Source organism: Macaca fascicularis, chromosome X (assembly GCF_037993035.2).
Source record: "Macaca fascicularis isolate 582-1 chromosome X, T2T-MFA8v1.1".
Lineage (NCBI taxonomy): Eukaryota > Metazoa > Chordata > Mammalia > Primates > Cercopithecidae > Macaca > Macaca fascicularis.
The window spans coordinates 161,768,797-161,792,927 of record NC_088395.1 but is presented as its reverse complement, the minus strand read 5'-3'; the positions used below and the strand labels follow the sequence as shown (position 1 = coordinate 161,792,927).

The 24,131-nt window shown below is 37.2% G+C and overlaps 1 protein-coding gene across 2 annotated transcripts in view; it reads right to left on the bottom strand.

The window, feature by feature from the left end:
- Positions 1-24,131, bottom strand: part of SPRY3 (sprouty RTK signaling antagonist 3) — a 161,232-nt gene that overhangs the window by 8,461 nt on the left and 128,640 nt on the right. For both annotated transcript variants that reach the window (XM_074029752.1, XM_045384150.3), the window contains exon 2: positions 1,052-1,226. The gene's annotated coding sequence lies outside the window, so the exon portion shown is untranslated. The remainder of the gene's footprint in view (positions 1-1,051; positions 1,227-24,131) is intronic.

The window sequence follows — 24,131 nt, the reverse complement described above, 5'->3', positions numbered from 1 at the left end:
GAACACAAAGAGACAAATATATAGAATGTTATAGTAATGTATTTGTACATGTTTGTTTACAGGCAAGGAGAGCAAGACCAATATTTCATTGTGGATAAAATGCTAGCCTGTGCCTTACTTGTATTTATGAATGCAGTCGACTTTTTGGAAACATGATTTAACACCTGGTATATCCAAATTCATGTGATAACACATCATGATACAGTGAGGTTTTAATATTCCCAGAAAAGCAACAATAGTTTCCATTTCAAAATAGAGTTTCTGCTTAAGAGTTCAAGGTCTGTTTTCTGTTCATCCAACTTGGTTTGCAGCATGCAGAGGTGAATGATAATTATAATTAGTTAGCTTCATGGAAGTGAGTGTGCAGTAAACCATTGCCCTAGGTCGTATCAAATGCCTATTGGCTAAGTAGACGTGCTCACAGGTTCTCACTTTTGACAACATTTCCATATGCCACACAGCGACGTGTGCACACGTACCCAGGCACGGATCCAGAGATTTCTAAATCACTGCTCTGACTCAATGTAAGTGGGGGGTTATGCCGTGTCAGCTTGCGCCATGTCTACCCAGGGCAAGGTGATGTGATGAAATCTGAACGATGCACAGCCCAGACTTGTGAGCCAATAGCAGGCTAGCCCCATGCTGACAGGATGCCCGCTGGGCAGCCAGACTGGCCTTAGCACGGGCTCTTTCTCTGTCCTCAGCTTGGGTGGTTAGGCTGCGTTTTGAAGGGTTTAGGCAAGTACCAAAATGCATTTAAAGGTTAACAGGCTAGAAATTAAATTGACATTCGCCTACAAAAATATTATTTTGAAGTTCTATTTTGATTTACACATTTCTAATATGGATAGTTTTCTGCAAGAGCTGGTTTATTTAAATATCATTTAAAGGGTTTTCATTTTATTTTATCCATGCGCTTGCGCGCGCGCGCGCAAGCGCGCGTACACACACGCACACACAGAGACAGCACAGGATGGCTGGAATGAATGGCAATCTGTGCATTGCATAGAAAGAATTCTGGGTTTTTAAAGAGCTAATTTCTATGGCTTACCTTGAGGAAAGGGCTTATCCATGCTGAGAAAAGCAGAAGAACTAATGCCCCATCTGGCTGAAAGGATCTCTTCTCCTCAGTCTTTAGGTTTCTCCACCTCTCTTCCGAAAGTCTGAATGAAAACTCCTTCACTGGCAGACAGTGGAGCCAGAAACAGAGATAGTTCTGTCTTGTTCTTTGACACAGCAGAGAAAACAGAAAATAAAACGAAACAAAACAAAACAAAAACAAAAAAACGGGGGAGGGGAGAGTCAAACCTGTAGTGGCATATGCTTTGTATAGATTTTACAGGCAGATCTAAATCTTGATGCACGTATTCCCCAAAGAAAGCTCAGCAGGGTAAGTTGTTCACCTCCTCCTCTTTCTCCTCCTCCTCCGCCTCTTCTTTCTCCTCCTCCTCCGCCTCTTTCTCCTCCCCCTTCTCCTCCTCCTCCTGTTTCTTTTCCCCCTCCTCCTCCAGTATTTTCCTTCCCCTCCTCTTGCCCTCCCCTTTCCCTCCTCCCCTTCTTCCTCCTTTACCTCCTCCCCCTCCTTCTCTTTTGCCTTCGCCTCCGCCTCCACCTCGGCCTCCCTCTCCTCCAATCTGACAGATGAACCGAAGCAGCAGAAACTGCAGTTGTAGACACAGGGTATCTCAACGGAGCAATAGATACCGCCAGTGTGTGATTATTTATATGGCTCAGGGTGTGTTGGTATATAATCTGCAGTGGGGGCAGGGAGTGAGGTTGCAGTGTGTTCAGCTTAGCTAGCTGGCTGTTTTGTGAATGTAGATGATTTCTGGAGGTCTTGTGAATGGGTTATAGCAGAGGATGGGAAAGAAGGGATTTATTGCTCCTTGTTATAATTTCTTTCTCTCCCCCTCGCCCCCGCCCCGGTGTCGTTTGCTTTCCCGGAGCTGTAGCTCTTAATGCTTGGCTAAGTGGCGTCATCCAGATGAAATTGAATCGACCCATTAAAACTCCCCATAGGAATCTCTGTATCCGGTCCCTGGGTAATGACTGAAACAAAATGTAAAGGAACGTGGGGGTGGGGTGGAGAGTAACAATTTTAAGGAGGTCTCATTTAAATATGTTTGCCAATCACATTTCTACCAATCTACTCAGCCTGTGCGCAGTGATTGCAGCTTCAATAAGATGAAGAGAAAGAGCTTCTCCTTTGTTTAAGGGTTCCTCCTCTTTTCCTCATCTGTTCCCACTTTTTCCAGCCCTAATGATTGTCCATCCATTGCCACTGGGAAACCATTACCCAACCTACTTTCCCTTTAGCATGGCATGCATTCAACAACAAATATTTATTAACTGCCTTCCTTTGTGCTAGGTGTTGTGAATTCAATAAGGAAGACAGACAGCATTCCTGCCTTCATGGAGCCTCCCTGGGACTGAAAATAAAGCAGCCTTGGACATTTTCTCTTAAAGCCAAGGACAAAGCTTTCTGTAAATTACCCTCAGTCCACTGTTTAATTCAATAGGAAAGGATCTTTCTTCTGGGCATCCAGACAGAAGCACTTGGATGACAGCAAGCTTTATATTTAAAATAAAGGAGATCTGATTTCAAGTCCTATTTCAACGGACAAGTGGCAGGAGCTTGGCCATCAACATTCTTAGGATGCTTTGGTTACCTCATCTGTAAAATTGAGATGGTAAATGGTGACAGTTCAGAGTAAAACAAACTGTGAGTCAGGAAACTGAGATTCTTAATCTTATTCTGACTCCTTGTGTGACCTTAGCAATTTACTTCCCCTCTAGAGTGTCAATTTTTACATTAACATGAGAGGATCTGATTAGGTAATTGCTAACGTCCTTTCTAACTCTGACACTCTGTCATTTACCCTCTCTCAGATGTGTTAAGAAGACAAAAGAAAGCATGAGATTAAAAAAAGTACAGTTGTGGTGTGGGTCTGCATGCTCCTGTGTGTATGTATGTGTTTAAGGTGCTCCAAACAGTTGTGATGACGTATATATGTATATGTGTGTGTGCGTGCGTGCATGCCTGTGTATGTGTGTGTGTGTAACTAAACAAATCCAGCTCTCTTTTTCCATTTGGAACTTCTAGTCAAGAGATTTTCCTACATAAATTCTCTTTTGTGGCTCATACCTTTTCCTTACTCTTAACGTTGGCTTGAGCTTATCAAGATCATGAAAACCCTTAAAGCTAAACTGTAGGTTCATCTACAGAAGAAAATATACTTGCTGATATATTTATTCACCCACTTATTCAACAAATATTTATTGCACATTAACTATGTGTCAAGCACTGTACTAACTAGATTCAGGTCAAACAGATCAGGGTTCAAATTTTTGCTCCTCAACCTGGGAGCTACCTCACTTTAGGCAATTCAATTCACCTCTCTGGCATATAGCAAGCACCCCATGAATAGTAGCTATGAATGTTAAGAAATTGTTCTTGCTCTAATGTAACCCATAGGAGAGGCAACAGATGATTTCAATTTGAAGCCCTTTTATTTTTTAAAATCTAACTTTAAAGTAGAATAGCTGGGTTGCCTAATTCCTTTCCCTCCTTTACTCTGTGGGCCTATATTAAGGCAACAATGAAAACAATTGGGATTATTCAACCTTCTTACCTCTTAGGATTATACCCATGACAAAAAAAAAAGTTAAATTGATGATCATTCATTCATTCAGCCATGCCTGGTATGGGCCACTTACTAAAGGCTAGTAATTCAACAGTTAGATTTCCTGCACTCCTGGAATTGACATTCAAGTGTGCAGGGTGACATGTTTACTCTTTGCCAGGTGCTGTTCTATGAATTTTACATGTTTTAACCTATTTAATTCTCACAACAAACCTGTGAGGTACATTTATGAATTGTACTGATTTTTAAAATGAGAAACCAAGGTCCAAAGACCTCAAGTAACTTGTCCAAGTTAATTTGCAATTTGCAGATCTAGGATTTTAACTCAGGCTGACACTCCAGAGCTTGTACTTTTAACCACTATACCACAGTATCAAAACATCTGCAAATCCCTTCAGGGATTTTTGTTCTAACTTTTTAAAATTATTTGGTAAATGCTATGGTCTGAATATTTGTGTCTCTCCAAAATTCCTATGTTGAAACCTCTCCACCAATATGATAAAATTAGGAGGTGGGGCCTTTGGGAGGTGATTAAATAATGTACGTGGAGCCCTCATGAATGGGATTAGTTCTCTTATAAAAGAGGCCCCAAACACCTGCCTTGCCATTTCCATCACGTGAGGACACAGCGAGAAGGCACTGTCTATGAGGAAGTACGACTCCCCCAGACATTGCTAACACCTTAATCTTGGACTTCGCAGCCTTTACAACTGTAAGAAATACATTTCTGTTGTTTATAAGTTATCTTGTCAAAGGTGTTTTGTTACAGTAGCCCAGTAAGACTAAGATAATATTCCTGGATATTTTATAGGCCTAGCAGTCACTTATTGCAGGAAAAGCCTTGCCTAATCAACTGTCTGTTCAAAAGACTAGTTTAGAACAGATTTGTCCTCTTCTTTGTGCTCCAGAGGCCCCCTTTGTGCTTACCACCATTGCAGAACTTATCACCCTTTATTATAATTGTCTGTCTCCCAATTTAGACAGTGATCTCTTTGAGGGCAGATATAATATTTATTATATTTGTCTTCACTGCACATCCCCAAAGCCTAGCATACTGATCACTAAATTAATACTTATTGAATGAATGGATAACCAGTTTTTGGAAATCTACATGAATATCTTTATTTGTTCTTTAAGCTGTTTTGTTTCTAAAAGACAAATTGAAGTTCCATGATTTTTGATAGGCTATCACTATAGTACAATTATATACAGAAATTTGATGGTGAGACATTACAAAGCTCACTATGTATGGCCTGACAACTTCTTTTACAAACTTGTTACATTCTTGTAGCAGTGCACTTCAGAAAATTTGTTTTCTTAGCTCCTTAGTTAATGGTGTACTCTTCAGAAAACATATTTTGACAGATTCACTGAGTTGTCCAAGATCATGCAGCTAGTGACAGTGTTGGGCCTAGAAGTGAACACAAGTCTCCTGTTTCCCAATCCAATGCCTTCTTTCTCTTTTTAAGGCACCTTGCTGACATTAATTCAATTCCAGTTGAATTTGGATATGTTGTCTCAGCACAGATCAACATATCTATTTCTGAAAGCCATTGATTTTCAATAAATAAATAAGTAACCTTGAAGGACACCAGAAAAGTCACCCTGCCTTGGAAATATCTTCTTTACTAAGTCTGTTTTAGAAATCTCTGAGTCATGATTTTGTAATGAATAAAATACATCTTTCCACGCTTTGTAGTAACTGGTTGTTCAGATCATTTCTGATATGAGAGTTAACTCAAAAACATATTGAAAGAAGGGAGAGTATATCTAACAGAGCATACTGAAAAAGAGACTAGGGCATGGGTGAAAGTGATGAAGGAGTTACAAATGTTGCAATAAATTAGATAGGTAAGGATTCAAAGAGGAATTGAGATCTGGGCAGAAAATGAATAACCATATATAATTCACATGAAGGGTACATGTGGAAAGCTGGAGTGGTAGCAATGTGCATGGATTCTGCGAAGAGTGAAACATTCAGACTGTCTTATGTAAGAGGTATATTGAAGAGAGGATTGGAATATATAATGTTGGAGAATAACTCGAATGACAGGCAATTTAGACTTACTGCTCTGGGAATTAGAAATACATTTTAGAACAAAGGAATAAAGTATGAAAATAAGCCACATTTAAGAAAGATACATTGGGCATGATATATAGAAGTGGGGAGATACTAGCATCAGATCAGCCAAATTGGGGTATTTTGGAGTAATCTAAACAGAAAATGATAAGGGCCTGGTTAGGGAATTGACAGTGAGAATGGGAAGTAAGGATGAGATGTTTTCAGTTGAATATGGTAATGGCAATGATACCATTGCCATACTCAGAAGTTGGAAGGGAGAGTCAGTTTAAAGGAATATGATATTATATATATTATATATATGATATTATATATATTATATATATATGATATATATATATGATATTATATATATTATATATATATGATATATATATATGATATTATATATATTATATATATATGATATATATATATATGATATTAAGGTTGTAAAGAACTTTGGTTGGGGTATGATTAATCCTGTCACCCAGGTAGTAAGCAGGCTATCCAATAGTTAGTTTTTCAACCCTTTATCCTTTCCCTCCCTCCCTCCTCTAGCAGTTCCCATTGTCTGCTGTTGCAATCTTTGTGTCCATGAGTACCCAATGTTAAGATCCCACTTATAAGTGAGAACATGAGGGGTTTTTTTTTGTTGTTCCTGTATTATTTCACTTAGGAAAATGGCCTCCAGCTGCATCCATGTTGCAGCAAAGAACATGATTTTGTTCTTTTTTTTTTTTTTGTGGTTGCATAGTAGTCCATGGTGTACCATATTTTCTTTATCCAATCCACTGCTGATGGGCACCCAGATTGATTGATTCCATGTCTTTGCCATTGTGAATAGTGCTACAAAGAACATATGAGTGCATGTGTCTTTCTGGTAGAATGATTTATTTTCCTTTGGATATATACCCAATAATAGGATTGCTGGGTTGAATGGTGGTTCTGTTTTAAGTTTTTTTTCAGAAACCTCCAAACTGCTTTCTACAGTGGTTGAACTAATTAATATTTATATTTCCACTGACAGTGTATAAGTATACTCTTTTATCTGCAGCCTTGCTAACATCTGTTGATTTTTGACTTCTTAATAATAGCCATTCTGACTGGTGTGAGACCAACCTCAATTATAAAATTGTATTCAAAACCACAAGCTACCTGCTTATCCTGATTTCTCTTTTATTTGAGATGACATCACAAATGCTTTAGTTACACAAGTTTGAAACTTTAGCATCTATTTAACCTTTCTCTCTGTTAGCCTCCACTCATAAATGAATCAGGTATTATTGTTTCTGCCTCCAAATAGTCCAAAGACTACATCAAATACTATTTTCTCTACAATATAATTCATTGTCTCATCATCCAGAAATACCTCTGAACTCTCATGACAATGTAGTTATACTTCTCTTATGGTATTTATCACTTTCTAATTTGTACTGTAGTAACTTATGTATATGTCTTATCTTTCCAACTATAATTAGTTACTTGAAGATTTGTATATGACCCCTTCAAGGTACTGTTTACTGTGATTTTCATAAGATAAACACTTGTTGAGAAAAACCAGGAAATACCAAGTTAGTGGCAGAGCCAGGAGTAGAATCCAAGTCTCCTGACACTTGGTCTAGTATTCCTTTCACTATACCATAAATAGGGAATATAATGAGATCTTTGAGTTATTCATCAGAAGTGTTGAATTTGAGGTAAAGATGAGACATTTTCAAGTAGGAATATTTGGTACAAAGTTAGAGATATGGTACTAGAGTTTGAGTGATAAGACAGGAGAGGAACTTGAGGAACTTTAAGGCTTGTTAACATGAAAGAGATCATTGGAGTTTTGAAAATGGATGAAATTGCTGAGGTAGAGGAAAGGGAGAATGAAAAGGACTGTGTTACCATATGGAACAGTTAGAGAACAAAAGGATAAAGAAGAATCATATAGCCAACAAACATATGAAAAAATGCTCCATATCACTAATCATCAGAAGAATGTAAATCAAAACCACAATGAGATACCATCTCACACCAGTCAGAATGGCTACTATTAAAAAGTCAAAAAAAAAAAAAAAAAAAACAAAAACAGGTGCTGGCAAGACTACAGAGAAAAGGGAACACTTATGCACTGTTATTGAGAATGTAAATTAGTTCAACCACTGTAGAAAGCACTCTGGAGATTTCTCAAAAAGCTTAAAATAGAACTACCATTCAACCCAGCAATCCCACTATTGAGTATATAACCAAAGGGAAATAAATTGTTCTACCAAAAAGACACATGCATGTGCCTGTTCATCAGAGTACTATTCACAATAGCACAGACATGGAATCAACCTAGGTGCCCATTAGTGGTAGACTGGATAAATAAAATAAGGCACATATACACCATGGAATACTATGCAGCCATGAAAAAGAACAAAATCTGTCTTTTTTTTTGTTTGTTTTTTTTGGGCAGCAACATGGATGCAGCTGGAAGCCATTATCCTGAGCAAATTAAATCAGTAACACAGAACCATATACCTCATGTTCTCACTTATAAGTGGGAATAAACATTTGGTGGACAGAAAGATGGGAACAATAGACACTAGGGACTCCAAAAGAGAGGAGACAGATAGGAGGACAAGGGCTGAAAAACTACCTATTGGGCACTACGCTCACTACCTAGGTGACAGGATCAATCATACCCCAAACCTCAGAATCACGCAATATGCCAATGTAACAAACTTGCACAAGTACCCCTTGAATCTAAAATGAAAGTTGAAATTAAGAGGAATCAGTGAAGAAACAAGAGAAGGAGTAAGCAGATGTTAGAAAGGAATCAGGATAGCACATTGTCACAGAAGAGTAGAGAGAGTTTCAATAAAGATGGGGTAGTCAAAATGGGCTAATGGTGAAGAGAAATTAGGATAAGTAATTTAAAGTATTCAATGAATTTAGCCCCAAAGGGCTATTGGTGACTTATTGAAAATGGTTTTGGTGGTGGGGTAAAATGTCAAATCTCATAATTTAGTAGGAAAGCTAGCCAATAGACAAATGTAATAAAAGGTGACAAGTGTTTTGGAAAGGAGCAGAGAGGAAATATACCTAATCCAGTATTGAGGAGGTTATAAAATGCTTACAAGAAAAAGTGATATTTAAATATAAATTTGGCCAGGTGTGGTGGTTCATGCCTGTAATCCCAGCATTTTGGGAGGTTGAGGCGGGTGGATCACTTGAGGTCAGGAGTTTGAGCAGCCTGGCCAACATGGCAAAACCCAGTCTCTACTAAAAATACACAAATTAGCCGGGCGTGGTGGTGGGCGCCTGTAATCCCAGCTACTCGGCAGGCAGAGACTGCAGTGAGATTGTGCCACTGCGCTCCAACCTGGGTGACAGAGTAAGACTCAAAGAAAGAAAAAAAAGAATTAATAAGGTCCATTGACAGCAGAGAAATGGCATGCACAAAGATATAAAGATGTCAAAATGACATATTTCTAAACCATTCTAAGAGGGTCCCCTACACTCTGCTTGAGCAAACTAGAAGCAGACATTTTCTCTAGAAGGTTACACATTGCATGATTTATTTATATTCCTAGAATGTACTGAACTTATTTAGGATTTTACTAAATTGTAGCAAGTGGAAATAGACATAAAGAACCAACTTTATGTGACAGTCCAATATAGTGTTAAAAGTAATCATTATCAGGAACTTCATCCATTAATCCAATCAATTCTCTCTTATAACTCATTTTCTCTTGTTTTGTTTTATAAAACACAGGCTTGCACACAAATTCTGAAAGTCTTTCCTCATTCTCTTTCTCCCAGGACACATCCCAAATCCATTCGAGAGCCTGAAAGTTCCTATAGGAGGCCAGCTCTATCCATATTCTATTGAAGTCAGCAGGAGCTCTTTAGAAGTGCCAGATAAAAAGCTGATCTGTGGACATCCTGATTCAGCAGTGGTGACACCAGAATTGTAAGCAATGCCAAGGGAACATAGATTCTTAACTGAAAAGCCTATGGGGGTGGAGATAACTATTTTCTTGTCACAGAAGCTGACAAATAGTTTAGGAGCAATATTACCAATAATGGAAGTGTGTGAGGGAGGGACAAAGTGCTTCTGTGTGGAGAAAAATGGACCTACCTGCTGTGTGGCTTTGGCAAGTCATTCTTCATCTCTAGGCCCTATTTTCCTTATCTGTGACACAGTAAGTTTGAATATAAAACAAACATATATGCAGTACATACTTAAGGTAAGGCAATATACTTGATATGTGAGATACGGAAATGAATATGACACGGTATGCCATGTAGTAGGTTATCAATACATATTGGTTGAATGTATAAATGAATAGTTTTATCCTCTTATTACTCACAGTCTGCTAAAACAAAAGGACAGAAGAGCAGAGGGGTTAAATAATGATGGGCTAGCCAAAATGGCCTAATACTGAAGAGAAATACAGTTATATAACATATAAACTGCAATAGAATCTGTCAATAAATCAAGTCAGAGATGACTGTGGACTGAATCATTGTAGGGACTGTGTGGATGAAGAAAAGTTGATGATTGGTAGAAGGCAGAATAAACAAGATCTAATGACTTATGTGGGGTGTTAGTAGTTCCATTAACTGAGATATGGAGGAAATATAAGAAAGCTTTGGGTACATTGGGTTTCAGGTGCCCATGTAATGTCTAGATGGTAATATAGGTAATATACATGGGTTCTGAGCTTAGAAGAGGATCTGGATGAGGAATAGAAATATAGACATCAGTAGGGTACATATTTAAGCCATGTGAATGGATGACCCTAGCCAGAGAGAGTGTGTAAAATGTTACAGTGATAGAAAGGTAGAGGTTGAAACTTTGGAGAGCACCTATATTTAAGGAGTTGGCAGGAAAAAAGCCCATAAAATATACTGAGAAGGAACAGGAAGAAAGCTGGCAGGAGAATCATGTGTGTGGTACCTGGAAGCCAAGGAAGTAGAATATTTGAAGTTAAGAATATTAACTATTAATTCCAAGAGAGTGGTCATATGAGATATATAAAGTATCTACTAGATTTGGCAATTGGAGATTACTACTAAATTTGGTGGAGGTGCGTGCTTCTTTTTAGAGTGTGATTCTCAGGCAGGGCTGCACATCAGAATTACATAGGAACTTTATCAAGCTACATACTCTAGCTCAGACCTCTAGTTGAACTCTAGACCCACATATCCAACTACCTATCAAGCAGCTGTACTCATTATTTTATATACGATGGTTATGAAAAGTCTCTCTCACTAAGTGACATTGAGGTGAGTGTCACAGTGAGGGAGCAAGCCATCCAGCTATATGGGGAAGGCTTTTCCCATAGAGAGGAAACAGTAAATGCAAATCCCTGAGGTCAGAATGTGCTTGATGTGTTCTAGGAGAAGCAAAGAGATCAGCATGCCTATGCCTAGAGTGGAAAGGGTGAGGGAAGATTGGTAGCAAATGAAACCAGAGAGGTAGCAGAGCACTATATCACGTGGAGTCTTGCAGACCATGTTAATATTTTGCATTTTACTCAGGGTGGGCTGAGAAGATATTGTAGGGTTTTGTGCAGAGGAATGATGAATATGACTTACGATTTTAAAAAGATCTCTCTGGCTGCCCTGTAGAATATATATTCAGAAGAGGGGTTTATGTTGGAAGCAGGAAAACAATTAGGGAGCTATTGCAACTGTCTAGATGAGAGAATGGTAATAGTGGAAGTGATGAATTAAAGTTAGAAGTTAAAATTCTGGTTATATTTTGTTCCATCAAAATACCCATTTTCTAGTTTTTTTTTCTCATTCAGTGAAAGGCATCATCTATATTTTCCCAACACAATATATGTTGTTTGTATTTGTGTGTGTGTATATCTAAATGTACCTGTAAGTCTCTTTGTCTTGTAAAGGAGCAGTAGATGGCATTGTACTTATGAATACAAGTATATTTATTCCTACTGGAAAAGGAAAACTTTCTCCTCATTTCCATCCTCCTCCACATGCATTCTGTTTTTGATGGCTCAAATCATGAATTCTCTGTCTTTTCCTAATGTATCCTAACCTGTGCCTGTCTGCATGCCCTATGTGAGTTCCCTAAGTCACACAAGCATGACATCTCCACAGAGAACTTACCTCTATGACACTTATCAGATGCTTCAAATATATCTTTATATATGGCCTGTCATACTTCTGACTAGGTCCCTATGTCTACAGTGGTATGCCAGATGTGTACCATGGATGTGGTGAATATTGCATCAAGCATCTGGCTACATGGTATTTAGATTCTGGTATTAAGTTAGCAGGATACTTCCCTGCTCCACATACACACCAACATATACTTCAATTTTCTCAGCTGTATAACTTATTTTCTCATTAATAAGAAGTTTTAAAACTTAGGAATGGGACAAGGAGATAAAGTGGGGCAAGTCCTTGTGAATGTCAGAAACTCTGAGGTAGCTGATATGACCATGTTCCACTCTCCTCTATAAGGAAGGCCAGCATGCTGCAGGTGACAACAGTGCAGAGGATTGCTTTCAGTTCTGGGAGCAGTTTATTTTCAGAACTGACATCCTACCCGGTACTAAATATAGCCAATCTCTTCCTTTCAAACAAGAGTTTCTTTTCTGTTAAACTTCAATACAGCTCTTAGCTCTGTATTACAAGGTCTCCCCCAACCATCCTACCTTCATGAACTTTATTCTTGTTATACTCTCTCTCCCCAGCCACCTACTTTCCTCTCCCTGGCCTCTTTGGTTTCTCCTCCTTCTGACGTTCTTCTCTTTTCCATTCGTCTTCTCTGCTTTCTTGGAGTCTTTCACTATCTCCCTCTGGCACTTTCCTCTTCATGCCCCCAACTTTTAAAAAGGGAATCCCTTAGGAACACTCTCTCCAACAAGTTAAGAAAATGCAGATTCCCAAAGGCTAAAAATAAGATGTTTTGTTTGCTTATTTTAAAATCTTCCCAGGCTGGAGACAGATCTCCTTATATGCCAACAGGTTGACATGTAATATTAATGATGTCCTTGCATTTATTGAGCATTTACAGTGTATTGTTTCAGGAATTTTATATACATATTCTCACAAAAATCCTCTAAGGAAGGTGCTAAAATAACTCACATTTTAGAATGGGGCAGCTGAGGCCAAGAGAGGTAAAGGTATGTTTTAGGCAAAACAGCAAATATATAGCGTAAATGAGATTTGAACCCAAGCAGTTTAACTCCAGAGCCCATACCCTCAACTCCCATGCCACACTACTTCTCTACATTAGGGTTAATGTCTATTGTATGCCTTCTAAATAAAGAGGGAGTAGTTACAGGGGAAGGAAGATTGAAGATTGGGAAGCATCTAAAATAGCTCTGAGCTGATAAAGAAGATTAACTTTGGTTTTAATAAAGTAAAATGTGAAGAAATTTAAAGACATTGGGGTAAAAGATTAAACTGGGATGTGTTCACTTTCACTTTTTACTGCAAGTTTTGAATTAGAATTCTGAGATTTAGGCACTAGTAATCTCATTGCTCTCCATTTAGACTATGTGAGTTCACCAGGACTCAAACAATTTTTACATTTTTTGTAGATATATTGCAAATTCTGCACTGTTATAGGGGCAAATGGTAGAGTGGTTATATTGATACAATGGATTACTACTCAACAAATGACTAATTTTTTCCACTGCTGTTACCCAACAGCCTGCAGGGTGTGTGTGTGTGTGTGTGTGCGCGCGCGCGCACGTGCACATGCACACGTGTGTGTGTATGCACACAAAATTATTTTTGCAATTATGTATATATCTATTTGTAACAAACTTCCAGAGCAAATTCTCTATTTAAAATACATACACACAGACACACACACACAAGTTCAATATACAAAAGTAGTTGTATATCTATATACTAGCCATGAACAACCTGAAAATGCAATTAAGAAAAAGAATAGTCTTTTCAACAAATGGTGCTGGAACAACTGAATAGCCACATGCAAAATATTGAAGTCGGACTCCTACTTCAAATCATATGCTGTACAAAAAATTAACTCAAAATCATAGACATAAATGCATGAGCCAAAACTACAAAACTCTTAGAATAAAACATAGGAGTAAATATTTGTGACCTTCGATTAGGCAAAGTATTCCTAGATGCAACAAGAAAAGCACAAGTGACAAAAGAAGAAATAGATAAATTACGTTTCTTCAAAATCAAAACCTTTTTTTCCTGCCAAAAATATAATCAATAATGTGAAAATGCAGCCCACAGAATAGGAGAAAATGTTTGCCAGTCATATATCTGATAAGGAATTTGTATCCACAATAGATAAAGATCTTCAACTCAACAACAAAAACAAAGAACCAAATCGAAAAATGGGCAAAGGATTTGAATAGACATCTCTTCAAAGACACACAAATGGCCAATATGTGCATGAAAACATGTTCAATAACATCAGTCATTAGGTGAATGCAAAGCAGAAACAAAATTAGATACAACCTAACACCCACTAGAATGGCCAAAATCAAAACAACAGACAATCACACGTGGTAGTGAGGATGTGAAGAAACTGGAAGCCTCATACATTGCTGGTGAGATTGTAAATCTCCCAGCACTTTGTGAGTAGTGCAGCCACTTTGGAAGACAGTTTGGAATTTTCTTGAAATGTTAAACATGAAGTTATCATATGATCTAGTAATTCCATCCCTAGATACATAACCAAAAAAGTTGAAAACATGTGTCTATACAAAAACATGTATATGAATGTTCAATAGGATTATTAAGAATAATTGTTGAAAGATTGTTCAGCAGGACTGGCTAAACAAAACGTGACCTATCCATACAATGGAATATTTTCTAGATTCAAAAAGAATGAATCACTGATACATCCTACAATATGAATGAACCTTGAAAACATCACAATAAATGAAAGAAGCCAGACACAAAAGGTCACATATTATAATATTCAATTTATGTGAAATATCCAGAAAATGCAAATCCATAAGGAAAAGTCAATTTGTGGTTTCAGGGGCTGAGGGAAAGGAGAAATTGCGAGTGACTTCTAATTGGTACAGGTTTCTTTTTGGGTTGATGAAAATATTATGGTATTAGATAGTGGTGATAGTTGCACAATGTTGATAATATACTAAAAACTATTAAATTGTGCACATTACATGGGTGACTTATTGCATGTGAATTACATTTCCATAAAACTGTTTTTTAAAGAATACAGTTGGGAGACTGTTTAGTCCTCATGCAAACAGACTCCTGTTATATTTGACTCTTCTCTTTTCCAGAAGTACCAGTTTCTAACTAATAAACATTTAGATTGTTTTCAGACTTTTGGTATTACAAAAATGCTGCAATAAATATGTTTTACATGTATTTTGGATATTTGTGCTAATGTATCTATAGCACAAATTTCTAAAGTAAAAATGCTGGGACAAATACATGTTTTGAAATTTTGATTAATATTGCCAAATTGCTTTCCAAAAAGCTTACGCCAATTTACTCCAGGAGTTTAGGAGAATGCTCATTTTCTCACACTCTTGGCAACCAAGTATATTATCAAATTTCTCAACCTTTTTCTATCTGAGAAGTAAAAACTGATATCTTAAGTTTTAAAAAATTTGAGTGAGATTCAATACTTTTAAATATAAATATTGGCTATTTATATGTTTCATTTTGAGAACTATTTTCTTGTTCTTTGTCCATTTTTTCTATTGAATTTTTCTTATTATGGATCTGTAAGAACTTAATAGGTACATTTAAATATCAATAGTAATATATAAACATCAAGGCATTAAACCTCTAGCATAAACATTACTTTCTTATCACTTTGCCATTGGTCTTTTTAATTAACTTATAATACTCCATGCTTTGCAAATGTTTTAAATTGTTATGCAGTCAAACTCATAGATCATCTTTTCCATATGGAATTATAGCATCTAGGTTTTGTGCCTTATCTCCTCGTGCTTTTTTTTTTCCGTCGCCCAGTCTGGAGTGCAGTGGTGTGATCTCGGCTCACTGCAAGCTCCGCCTCCCAGGTTCAAGCGATTCTCCTGCCTCAGCCTCCCGAATAGCTGGGATTACAGGTGCCTACCACCTCGCCAGGCTAATTCTCATGCTTTTTTTTTTTTTTTTTTTTTTTTAGTAGTAGTTCTTATCTTTTGATGATTTCATATTTTTTGATAGCTCTTTGATCCATTTCAGTTAATTTTGGTGAACAGGTGAGTTAGCGATCCAGTAGAGCTACCCCATAGGGATATGTAGCTTATGTGCTACACCAAGGTGCTTGGAAGAGGATATTCACTTTGACTTTAGAGTTTAAAATTTTTACCAGAATCTGTCTAGGCATATGTCATTCTTACTATTATTATTATATTATTATTATTTCGAGACAGAGTCTGGCTCTGTGGCCCAGGCTGGAGTGAGCGGCGCCATCTCAGCTCCCTGCAAGCTCCGCCCCCCGGGTTCCCGCCATTCTCCTGCCTCCGCCTCCCGAGGAGCTGGGACCACAGGCGCCGCCACCACGCCCGGCTAGTTTTTTGTATTTTTAGTAGAGACGGGGTTTCACCGTGTTAGCCAGGATGGTCTCCATCTCCTGACCTCGTGATCCGCCCGCCTCGGCCTCCCAAAGTGCTGGGATTACAGGCGTGAGCCACTGCGCCAGTCCTGGCAATTGTATTTTTAATTTAAAAAATCGATATAGTAAACATTTGTCATATTTATGTCTGACCAACATATCATGTATAGCCTTTCTATATTTGGAAAAAATTCTTACATTATAGTATTTACCTCTTAAGTGTAGGAGTCAAAACTCAAACTTCTGTGTTGAAACTACAATGTAGGAATATGACTTATGTTCGCCCTCACACTTTCCACCTTTTCTGTTTCCATGTTAACTGGTTTGTTATTCATTTAATATTTAATATTATTTATTAATTTAATATTTAATTTAACATTTAATATTATGCTCCTTCATTCATGACCATTAACCTCAAGTGAGCTTTTAGAGCTTGGCAATGCTGTGACATTTTTATAACCCACTAGCTGTCTATTTTATACCATCTACTCTCTCCTTAAACCTCCCATTATCGAGTACTCCATTCTCACTCTTAACTGATGACATTGTTTTACAAGCTACCCTTGTTGATATTACCATTGATCTCCATATTGCTAAATTCAAAGGTTATCAGTCTACATCTTACTTAACCTGTTGGTATCATTTACATGGTTGATTATTCTCTCCTTCTTGAAGCACTTTCTTTACTTGGCTTTCAGGTAGCCTCTTCATACTTCTCCTATCTCACTATTTATTTCATCTCAATTTCCTCTGGTGATATTTGTAAATTCTTTTTTTAAAATGATTTCAACTTTTAGGTTCAGAGGGTATATGTGCAGGTTTGTTACATGAGTATATTGTGTGATGCTGAGGTTTGGGGTACAAATGATCCTGTCACCCAGGTAATGAGCATAGTACCCAATAGTTAGTTTATCAACCCTTGCACTCCTCCCTTCCCTGAGCTGTAGTCTGTAGTGCCTATTGTTGCCATCTTTATGTTTGTGTGTACCCAATGTTTAGCTTCCACTTATAAGTGAGAACATATAGTATTTTGTTTTCTGTTCCTGCATTAGTTCGCTTGGGATAATGGCCTCTAGCTGCATCCATGTTGCTGCAAAGGACATGATTTCACTCTTTTTTATGACTGTGTAGTATTCTATGGTGTATATGTATTCTGGTGATATTTTAATTCCCAACTGTAAAATACTGAAGTAATGTAAGACTCAATCCTTGGTCCTCTTCTCTTCTTTATCTACATTCATTCCTTAGCTGACCTCATGCAGTCTCATGACTTTAAATGCCTTCTATATAAAGAGAACTCTCAAATTAATATCTATAGACTCGATGCCTCCCCTGAACTCCAGAAAAATGTATCCCACTGGGTATTCAAAATCTCCAATTGAATGTTTAATATACATCTCCTAGTTAACATGTCCAAAACTATAGCTCTTCATTCGCCAACAAAAATTAACTGATTCTCCTATAATTTTCTCCATTATAATAAATAGTACCTTAGTTATTCTAGTTCCCCAGGAAAAAATCTTGGAGTCATTCTGTCCTTCTCTTATATTCTAAATTCAATCCATCAGGAAATACTGTCCATATTTTAAAAAATATATCCAGAGTCTGACCATATATTCCCATCCCCACTGCTAATACCCTGATCCAAGCCACAATCATCACATTCCTATATCATTGTAATAGCCTGCTAACTGATGTCCCTGCTTTTACCCTTGCCACCTCTAGCCTATTATCTATATAGCTACTAGAGTTATACTGTTAAAGTGTAAGTAAATTATCACAGTCTTTTCCTCATAATTCTACAATGGCTTTTCATACATCTCATAGTGAAAGCCAAAACACAATAGTCTACAAGGTCCTATATAATTTGGCCTATTCTTATTGCCCTCACCTAAATTTCCATCACTCTTTCTCACACAGCCCACTGAAGCCAAACTGGTGTCCTTGCTATTAGTCAAAACTCCCAGATACTTCCACCTCAAATCTTTTTTATTTTGTGCTCCTTTTGCTCAGAATATTTTTTCTCTTGCTCTTGATTCACCTCATCACTTCCTTTGATTCCTAGTTCAAATGTTACTTTATCAGAGAGGCCTTCTCTTACCACTCTATCTATAATACATACATGCATACACAGACACACTTACACACACCCCGTCGCTTGCTGTCTCCCTTACTCTGCTTGCCATTACTACCTGAATTATATGTTTATTTCCTTATAATCTCTAGCCTCTGACTGGAATATAAGCTCTTTAAGGACAGGGAATGTCTATTTTACTCACTGCTGTATTCCCAGTGCCTAAAAGAATAACCAACATATAGTTACCACTCATTAGGTATTTGTTTAGTTTTAGACAAGCCCAAGTGGATTATATTGCTTATAGCTAGGAACTCTGATTACTTTCTTTTTTGTAAAAGCTTATTTTTATTTTATGGATCCAAGGTATTTAATGATGTATTGGGCATTGTGTGACTGAGTGTGAAAAATTTTTCTCTAAATCCTATTTATCCACATTTGTAGTTCACTTCTGTTTTCTCCACATACTGTTTCTTTAAACATTAGTTATTGTGTTGGTTGAGTCTGGTGGCTCTAATGTTTTTGGTTTTCACTCAATTTGATGATTCTCAGTTGCCTGTTTATATTTACATATGAAGACCTGGATTAAACAGTGTTTTTAGCTGGAATTCATATTTTCTGTACATGTGAAAAATCCTTGTTCCCTTGACAATTAATGCAGAATCTGATTGCCATATCTCTGGTTTATTGTACATGGGAAGAGAGAAAAGCCAGTATTTCCCCTTCATGGTGGATGGTTAGCTTGTCTTCTGATTCCATGTAGTAGTCAGACATTCCATGAGGTATTGCCCTGTTCTTTGGCCCTGATTCCCAATATGATAGCCTTCAGTGTCACAATTATTCCTTTAGAAGTCTTCATCCTGGAGCAAACATCACTGATAGAGGAAGAATTCATGTAACTATTCCTCATTTCTTTAATGAAATATACCACGTATCATCCTATTGTCAACTCCCTTTCTCTCCTTACTACCTCTGACCTTGGGGTTATTCCAGGTTTCTACTGGCAAAATTTCTCTTTTGGAAGTCTTCTCTTTTGCCTGCTTGGCAGTGTCACTCCCTAAACTCTATTCTTGGTAATTACGTAACTGTGAGAAAATGCTTTTTGATACAACCTACTTCTGGGCAAACATACTTTTCCCCATATTCATATGATTAACCAAGATTTCATCATTAAACTACTTTAAACATGGTTTATAAATGGCAATTGTTTTCATTGATACTATCTTTATAGCCAAGTGTTTACTATCTTGTTAAGCATGGCCACCAATCTTATATTTAACATACACACATCTCTGGTACTTACCAGCAGCAGGAATAGTTCCTTTCTAGCATGTCACTTGAACCATTCTAAAAGAATAGGATGGCAAATGTAATTCTCATCCTTTCTCCCTTTCTGGAGCAGTGCTATCCAGCATGTATTCCACATACCAGTTCCAAAACTGTTACCAGTCCCTTATGAGATAAGTATAATAAGTATATAAATCATGAAAGTATATAGTTATACTGATCAAGTATACAAATGGTAAGTATTTAGAAATTTTTAGAGCATTTCACATTGCTGGTTTATCCAAGTGCATAATTTTCTATTTTACAAAAGTCCATGGCCGATTGGAAATTAAAAAAAAAAAAAAAGTTCCTTCACCACAAAGAGTTGAGAAGCACTGCTTTAGAGTGTCTCAATAATGCTTTTGGTCAGGTGGCATAGTTTCCCTTCTTGTATTACCTTTGTCTTCCTCAGAGCTGGCCTTAAAGCCAAGGGACCTGGCTGCCTTCCAGGCAGTCATTTCCGCATAGTTTAATAGCTATAGGCAGTGAACTGAGAGTGCATTTCCTGCCACCATACTGTACAATTATTACTAATGTAATAGGAGAATGCACTTCTGGTTTTGGCACTGATATTTGGGATACTGCATCAGGGCTGGTAGCTTAAAAGAGTGGGCAATATTTTGGAGTATGTATTAATGGAGATAGAACCACTAGGAATACTTCCTGTTAAAATATGCTATATTTGATCCATTTAGAGATAATTTAATAAGATGATACTTTAAATGAAAATAGGAAAATCTCTTCTTATGTGGGGCCATGAACCTTTGCTCAAAGGAAGTTTTAAGGAGGTGGGTCTTAGCTCATTTTAAGAAATACGTTTCTAACTACTGATGGAATAGTTTTATTAGGTAAATGCTCAAAGACTGATTTACAAACTATCATTGGTTCTCTAATAATGAATCCTGCAGTTAGTTGAAAATTAGATTAAGCTCTAGGGTCCCTTCCAAAGCAGAATTATATAATTAGGTGCTGAAGTAGATTTAGGCATCAAAGGAAGGAAAATTAACTTTGAATCAGGAGTCATTAAGTGTGACGTCCTGTGATTCTCCTTTAATTTAGAGAAAAATTCTGCAATACTTCAGGAAGGATGTAATACTGAGGTCATTTGAAGGCTAAAAGTTTACTTGGAGTTGTACGTGGTCCCAGATCCACAGTTTGGAGCCAAGAGGAGACAATAAAAGATTTAAAGAAAGTCCTTCCAGAATGTGCAGTTATTAATGTCCGAGAACTTACAACTTAACGACTCAAACACAACCAAGATAAAGGAAAGAGTGAAAAGGAACTGGTCACTATTGAAACAATCTTAAGACTTGACATAAACAAAATGTTTTCTCCCCTTTACATTCATAAATAGAGGGTTAACAGCTATTTAGGTTACTGTTGAAGATTCAAATCTTGGAGAATAGAAAATTTAATTGAGGGCAAGATGATTTTCTAATTGTTTACAAGGTCTTTTTATTGCCTTTTGTTCATTAAAATGAAAAAATTGTATTAACAATATTAGAAAGCTAATATGTTGCTAATGAGGTTCTCCTCTACTGGAATAATTTCTAAAAATCAAATAAATAGGAAAAAATTAATGTTAAATTAGCTACAGTATCTGAATCAATTTATTTCTGCAAATTATTTCTGACCAAATGTCTCAGAAACAAATCAATGTAAAAGATTATTAATAATTACTTGCTTACAGGTATAAAAGAAAGTAACATGAAACTTTTTAAAGAAAAGAGAAGAATTTTCTTATGAGCCAATTCATACTGCTGCAAATATCTTGGATCCAAGACCAAAAGGTAGAAATGTAAATAATGATAGCACTGCTGCTGCTGCCCTAGATTGAATTACAAAACAAGCAGCACATTTAGAAATTTATGCTGGAAAAATCCTTTCAAATGTGTCTGAATACAGAGCAGTTACAGTGTTTGTGCAGTCATGCAGTTTGGACTTGTGCCAAGTGTAACGCTCTTATTCCTGGTCCCACCCTTCTGATGAGGAATCTGAAGGCCAGGTTACAATTCAAGGTCTCTATGGCTAGCTCAAGCTCCTACCCAGTGTTTCTGAGCTTTTATCCCTACTAAGTTTGCTCATGAAAATAACAATATTAATAACTAATGTATATTTGGTGCTTACTATATGCTAAGCATTATGCAAGGTAAATTATATATTTTATTTTAAGTTTCACAATAAACCTATGAGGTAAATACGTTTATGTTCAGATGGGGAATTTGATTCTGTATGAGGTTAAAGAAATTGCTCTAGGTCACATCATTATATCTGTTCCATTATAAATCTGTTGAGAAATCAGTAGTTTTTCTGCATGTCAAGGATGATTTTTGTTTGGAAGACAAGGCCAGGTATCTTAGAACAATAAGGTCTCCCAAGCCTCAATATCTAGCTGCCGCCCTCACAGGTGACTTCCCTCAACACAAGATTTTGTCTCTTATTCTTGCTAGTTGCTTTCAGCCACACCTCTAAGAAGTTGTCAGTAGCTCTCAGTAGCTGCTCTTCATGATGATCCTTGTATCAGTCCCAGCCTTATGGGCTCCTCAATAGTGATATAACTTAATATTACAACAGGGTCTCTGATGCACCCTTAAATGACAGAAACAATTAAGAAATAAATCAAAGATCTTTACCCCTGCTTCAAGGAAAGAGTCTATGGAACATCAACTAGCTGACCCCCTCTAGTTGCCTATTTTTAATTTAAACAAAATTTGGGGAATGAAAGTTGGTCTGGGATAAGTTTCTCAAACTTGAAGAAAGATGGTTTTCTCTAGAGCAATTCCTTGCATAGGAGCTCTATTCTCCCTAAAGAACATTTGGATGGTGGGAAAATGAGACTAGGAACTGAAAGATGCTTCTATGTTCCTTAGACATGAGTTCAGATATTATTGGAAGTTAGTAAAGAGGCTTTGCACTCAGTAGCTTAACATCCTATTCTTCCTCAATTCTAAGTATTCCTAAAATACAATTTGAATCAGACACACACCAGAAAGAGCCCCTGAAGCCCAATCCAATGAACTGGGGGAGCATGAAAAATCTAAGCATTACCTGGAAAATCTGCTACAAAACAATACACAGGTAAAGTGGCCCCAGGCCAAACAAAGGAGTTTGCTAAGAGTGGTGCAGCAGGTTTCTGTTGAAGACTTTGTTTCCTTCCAGTAATGCTCTACATAATGTGAGCAATGGTTGTGTGAGGCTGTGGTTCTGTCTCTCTGACTTTAGTGTCCTGGGTCTGCATTCATGTTGTATTTTTTTCCTTCTGTTTTTGTGACTAATTTTCTCTGTGGGACTAGTATTTTTCTGTACAGCATGACACTGAAAGAAACACTTTAAACTGCGTTTGCCAGGAAAAGTCACTTCCCATTTGGAATCCTAAGTGAAACTGACACCACACTTTAAGATTCTAGGATTGTTGCAGGGAAATGTCACCCAATAGCTCCAGGAAGCAGGAGCCCTATTGTTGCTGTTTAACCACTTCTTTCCCATTTTGGTGGCAACTTGCCTCCTTACACACAAACTGCCTCAGAAGATCCTGAGGAGATCACGGTGTCTGTCTGTCCTTGCAAGAGCATGCATTATGGTAGGACATTGCCTTCATTCTGTTCCTTTTTCTCCAAGACTCTTGCTTATTCTCACCATTTGGCTGGACTTCCTACTGTAGGATTACCTCAGAATCCACACAAAACCCACAGGGTTTTAGAACTGCCTTGAATTACATGTTTTCCCAAACATCCACCCAGTTCATAGGTGGCCTCACCTCTGAAGTCTCAGAGTTGCAAGATGCCTTGAGTCTTAGACTGTCTTCCGTCTTCTTTCTCCCTTCTGCACCCCCTCTGGCCAAAGTTGCCCAGCCACACTAAATTGCATTCCTTGCAGTGTTGCATGCTTCCTTTGGGCAGCCTGACTTTTATGAATAGATGAGGATAAAACTGGGATATGAAAATACATTTATCTCTTTTTTTTTCTTATAAAAGCAGGAGTTGGTAATGTTTTATTCTTAAAGACTTCACGTTTGGAACTTAAAATAAGCAGTATATTCATTAAATATATTAAATTCATTAAATATACAGGTAGTCTTTAAATTTTTTGTCTACAAAATGTTATTAAAGAAATATTCTAACAATCTTAAAATAACTTTGGGAGGCACGGAGAAGGACAAAGGGCCTGAATTTTTATGTCGCAGTCTCTGATCAGTGCTTTTAGTCCAATCCAGTCAAGTAAGTAAAGGTTCATAGAAAAAATTATGTTTTATAAAATCATAGTGATGAAAAAAACATTCTAGCCTAGGATCATCTCAGCCAAGAAAAATACTGAGAAAACAACTTGTAAAAAAGAAGGTAATATAATCAAATTATACTCCTCATAAAACTCTACACTTAATAACAGGAATACATAATATACATAATATAAAAATAATTCTTACCATTTATTCCACACCTATCATTCCCCAGGCACTGTACACTGTACAATCAGCCTAGGATCATC